Raw genomic sequence first — 6,450 nt, 5'->3', positions numbered from 1 at the left:
AACCACCAAGCAACAGCATAGCAACAGCATAGCAACAGCAACAGCATAGCAACCAACCAGAACACCCTAGCAAGCACCTAGCAACAGCATAGCAACAGCAACAGCATAGCAACAAACCAGAACACCCTAGCACCCACCTAGCAACAGCATAGCAACAGCAACCGCATAGCAACCAACCAGAACACCATAGCAATTGCATAGCAACAGCATAGCATCCAACCAGAACACCCTAGCAACCACCTAGCAACAGCATAGCAACAGCAAAAGCATATCAACCAACCAGAACACACTAGCAACCAAATAGCAACAGCATAGCAACAGCAAAAGCATAGCAACACAGCAGCATAGCAACAGCAACAGAATAGCAACCAACAGAACACCCTAGCAAGCATCTAGCAACAGCATAGCAACAGCATAGCAACCAACCAGAACACCCTAGCAACCACCTAGCAACAGCATAGCAACAGCAACAGCATAGCAACCAACCAGAACACCACACCAACCACCAAGCAACAGCATAGCAACAGCATAGCAACCAACCAGAACACCCTAGCAACCACCTAGCAACCACCTAGCAACCACCTAGGAACAGCATAGCAACAGCAACAGCATAGCAAAAAACCAGAACAACCACCTAGCAACAGCATAGCAACAGCAACAGCATAGCAACCAACCAGAACACCCTAGCAACCACCTAGCAACAGCATAGCAACCAACCAGAACACCCTAGCAAGCACCTAGCAACAGCATAGCAACAGCAACAGCATAGCAAAAAACCAGAACAACCACCTAGCAACAGCATAGCAACAGCAACAGCATAGCAACCAACCAGAACACCCTAGCAACCACCTAGCAACAGCATAGCAACAGCAACAGCATAGCAACCAACCAGAACACCCTAGCAACCACCTAGCAACAGCATAGCAACAGCAACAGCATAGCAACAAACCAGAACACCCTAGCAAGCATCTAGCAACAGCATAGCAACAGCATAGCAACCAACCAGAACACCCTAGCAACCACCTAGCAACAGCATAGCAACAGCATAGCAACCAACCAGAACACCCTAGCAACCACCTAGCAACCACCTAGCAACAGCATAGCAACAGCAACAGCATAGCAACAAACCAGAACACCCTAGCAAGCATCTAGCAACAGCATAGCAACAGCATAGCAACCAACCAGAACATCCTAGCAACCACCTAGCAACAGCATAGCAACAGCAACAGCATAGCAACCAACCAGAACACCATACCAACCACCAAGCAACAGCATAGCAACAGCATAGCAACCAACCAGAACACCCTAGCAACCACCTAGCAACAGCATAGCAACAGCAAAGCAACCAACCAGAACACCCTAGCAACCACCTAGCAACCACCTAGCAACAGCATAGCAACAGCAACAGCATAGCAACAAACCAGAACAACCACCTAGCAACAGCATAGCAACAGCAACAGCATAGCAACCAACCAGAACACCCTAGCAACCACCTAGCAACAGCATAGCAACCAACCAGAACACCCTAGCAAGCACCTAGCAACAGCATAGCAACAGCAACAGCATAGCAACAAACCAGAACACCCTAGCACCCACCTAGCAACAGCATAGCAACAGCATAGCAACCAACCAGAACACCCTAGCAAGCACATAGCAACCAACCAGAACACCCTAGCAACCACCTAGCAACAGCATAGCAACAGCAACAGCATAGCAACCAACCAGAACACCCTAGCAACCACCTAGCAACAGCATAGCAACAGCAACAGCATAGCAACAAACCAGAACACCCTAGCAAGCATCTAGCAACAGCATAGCAACAGCATAGCAACCAACCAGAACACCCTAGCAACCACCTAGCAACAGCATAGCAACAGCATAGCAACCAACCAGAACACCCTAGCAACCACCTAGCAACCACCTAGCAACAGCATAGCAACAGCAACAGCATAGCAACAAACCAGAACACCCTAGCAAGCATCTAGCAACAGCATAGCAACAGCATAGCAACCAACCAGAACATCCTAGCAACCACCTAGCAACAGCATAGCAACAGCAACAGCATAGCAACCAACCAGAACACCATACCAACCACCAAGCAACAGCATAGCAACAGCATAGCAACCAACAAGAACACCCTAGCAACCACCTAGCAACAGCATAGCAACAGCACAGCAACCAACCAGAACACCCTAGCAACCACCTAGCAACCACCTAGCAACAGCATAGCAACAGCAACAGCATAGCAACCAACCACAACACCCTAGCAACCACCTAGCAACAGCAACAGCATAGCAACCAACCAGAACACCCTAGCAAGCACATAGCAACCACCTAGCAACAGCATAGCAACAGCAACAGAATAGCAACCTACCAGAACACCCTAGCAAGCACCTAGCAAGCACCTAGCAACAGCAACAGAATAGCAACCAACCAGAACACCCGAGCAACCACATAGCAACAGCATAGCAACAGCAAAAGCATAGCAACCAACCAGAACACCCTAGCAACCACCTAGCAACAGCAACAGAATAGCAACCAACCAGAACACCCGAGCAACCACATAGCAACAGCATAGCAACAGTAACAGCATAGCAACCAACCAGAACACCAAAGCAACAACCTAGTAACCACCTAGCAACAGCATAGCAACAGCAACATCATAGCAACAAACCAGAACACCCTAGCAACCACCTAGCAACAGCATAGCAACAGCAACAGCATAGCAACCAACCAGAACACCATAGCAACAGCATAGCAACTGCAACAGCATAGCAACCAAACAGAACACCCTAGCAACCACCTAGCAACAGCAACAGCATAGCAACCAAGCAGAACACCCTAGCAACCAAATAGCAACAGCATAGCAACAGCATAGCAACCAACCAGAACACCCTAGCAAGCATCTAGCAACAGCATAGCAACAGCATAGCAACAAACCAGAACACCCTAGCACCCACCTAGCAACAGCAACAGCATAGCAACAAACCAGAACACCCTAGCACCCACCTAGCAACAGCAACAGCATAGCAACCAACCAGAACACCCTAGCAAGCACCTAGCAACCACCTAGCAAAAGCAACAGCATAGCAACAAACCAGAACACCCTAGCACCCACCTAGCAACAGCAACAGCATAGCAACAAACCAGAACACCCTAGCACCCACCTAGCAACAGCAACAGAATAGCAACCAACCAGAACACCATAGCAACAGCATAGCAACTGCAACAGCATAGCAACCAACCAGAACACCCTAGCAAGCATCTAGCAACAGCATAGCAACAGCATAGCAACCAACCAGAACACCCTAGCAAGCACCTAGCAACAGCATAGCAACAGCAACAGCATAGCAACAAACCAGAACACCCTAGCACCCACCTAGCAACAGCATAGCAACAGCATAGCAACCAACCAGAACACCCTAGCAAGCACATAGCAAACAACCAAAACACCATAGCAACAGCATAGCAACAGCAACAGCATAGCAACCACCAAGCAACAGCATAGCAACAGCATAGCAACAGCAACATAATAGCAACTAACCAGAACACCCTAGCAACCACCTAGCAACAGTATAGCAACAGCAAAAGCATAGCAACCAACCAGAACACCCTAGCAATCACCTAGCAACAGCATAGCAACAGCAACCGCATAGCAACCAACCAGAACACCCTAGCAACCACCTAGCAACAGCAGAGCAACAGCAACAGCATAGCAACCAACCAGAACACGCTAGCAACCAAATAGCAACAGCATAGCAACAGCAAGATCATAGCAACACAGCAGCATAGCAACAGCAACAGAATAGCAACCAACCAGAACACCCTAGCAACAACCTAGCAACAGCATAGCAACAGCAACAGCATAGCAACCAACCAGAACACCATAGCAACCACCAAGCAACAGCATAGCAACAGCATAGCAAACAACCAAAACACCATAGCAACAGCATAGCAACAGCAACAGCATAGCAACCACCAAGCAACAGCATAGCAACAGCATAGCAAACAACCAAAACACCATAGCAACAGCATAGCAACAGCAACAGCATAGCAACCACCAAGCAACAGCATAGCAACAGCATAGCAACAGCAACATCATAGCAACTAACCAGAACACCCTAGCAACCACCTAGCAACAGTATAGCAACAGCAAAAAAATAGCAACCAACCAGAACACCCTAGCAACCACCTAGCAACAGCATAGCAACAGCAACCGCATAGCAACCAACCAGAACACCATAGCAATTGCATAGCAACAGCATAGCATCCAACCAGAACACCCTAGCAACCACCTAGCAACAGCATAGCAACAGCAACAGCATAGCAACCAACCAGAACACGCTAGCAACCAAATAGCAACAGCATAGCAACAGCAAAAGCATAGCAACACAGCAGCATAGCAACAGCAACAGAATAGCAACCAACCAGAACACCCTAGCAAGCATCTAGCAACAGCATAGCAACAGCATAGCAACCAACCAGAACACCCTAGCAACCACCTAGCAACAGCATAGCAACAGCAACAGCATAGCAACCAACCAGAACACCATACCAACCACCAAGCAACAGCATAGCAACAGCATAGCAACCAACCAGAACACCCTAGCAACCACCTAGCAACAGCAACAGCATAGCAACCAACCAGAACAACCACCTAGCAACAGCATAGCAACAGCATAGCAACCAACCAGAACACCCTAGCAACCACCTAGCAACCACCTAGCAACAGCATAGCAACAGCAACAGCATAGCAACAAACCAGAACACCCTAGCAAGCACCTAGCAACCACCTAGCAACAGAATAGCAACAGCAACAGCATAGCAACAAACCAGAACAGCCACCTAGCAACAGCATAGCAACAGCAACAGCATAGCAACCAACCAGAACACCCTAGCAACCACCTAGCAACAGCATAGCAACAGCAACAGCATAGCAACAGCATAGCAACCAACCAGAACACCCTAGCAACCACCTAGCAACAGCAACAGCATAGCAACCAACCCGAACAACCACCTAGCAACAGCATAGCAACAGCAACAGCATAGCAACCAACCAGAACACCCTAGCAAGCACCTAGCAACCACCTAGCAACAGCATAGCAACAGCAACAGCATAGCAACAAACCAGAACAACCACCTAGCAACAGCATAGCAACAGCATAGCAACCAACCAGAACAACCTAGCAACCAACTAGCAACCACCTAGCAACAGCATAGCAACAGCAACAGCATAGCAACAAACCAGAACACCCTAGCAAGCACCTAGCAACAACCTAGCAACAGCATAGCAACAGCAACAGCATAGCAACAAACCAGAACAGCCACCTAGCAACAGCATAGCAACAGCAACAGCATAGCAACCAACCAGAACACCCTAGCAACCACCTAGCAACAGCAACAGCATAGCAACAGCATAGCAACCAACCAGAACACCCTAGCAACCACCTAGCAACAGCAACAGCATAGCAACCAACCAGAACAACCACCTAGCAACAGCATAGCAACAGCATAGCAACCAACCAGAACACCCTAGCAACCACCTAGCAACCACCTAGCAACAGCATAGCAACAGCAACAGCATAGCAACCAACCAGAACACCCTAGCAAGCACCTAGCAACCACCTAGCAACAGCATAGCAACAGCAACAGCATAGCAACAAACCAGAACAGCCACCTAGCAACAGCATAGCAACAGCAACAGCATAGCAACCAACCAGAACACCCTAGCAACCACCTAGCAACAGCAACAGCATAGCAACCAACCAGAACACCCTAGCAACCACCTAGCAACAGCAAAGCAACCAACCAGAACACCCTAGCAAGCACCTAGCAACCACCTAGCAACAGCATAGCAACAGCAACAGCATAGCAACAAACCAGAACAACCACCTAGCAACAGCATAGCAACAGCAACAGCATAGCAACAGCAACAGCATAGCAACAAACCAGAACACCCTAGCACCCACCTAGCAACAGCATAGCAACAGCATAGCAACCAACCAGAACACCCTAGCAAGCACATAGCAAACAACCAAAACACCATAGCAACAGCATAGCAACAGCAACAGCATAGCAACCACCAAGCAACAGCATAGCAACAGCATAGCAACAGCAACATAATAGCAACTAACCAGAACACCCTAGAAACCACCTAGCAACAGCATAGCAACCAACCAGAACACCCTAGCACCTAGCAACAGCATAGCAACAGCAACAGCATAGCAACAGCAACAGCATAGCAACCAACCAGAACACCCTAGCAACCACCTAGCAACAGCAACAGCATAGCAACAGCATAGCAACCAACCAGAACACCCTAGCAACCACCTAGCAACAGCAACAGCATAGCAACCAACCAGAACAACCACCTAGCAACAGCATAGCAACAGCATAGCAACCAACCAGAACACCCTAGCAACCACCTAGCAACCACCTAGCAACAGCATA

This window comes from Squalius cephalus (assembly GCF_949319135.1).
Source record: "Squalius cephalus genome assembly, chromosome: 4".
In the NCBI taxonomy this organism is placed as follows: domain Eukaryota; kingdom Metazoa; phylum Chordata; class Actinopteri; order Cypriniformes; family Leuciscidae; genus Squalius; species Squalius cephalus.
This window is presented reverse-complemented; position numbering follows the sequence as displayed.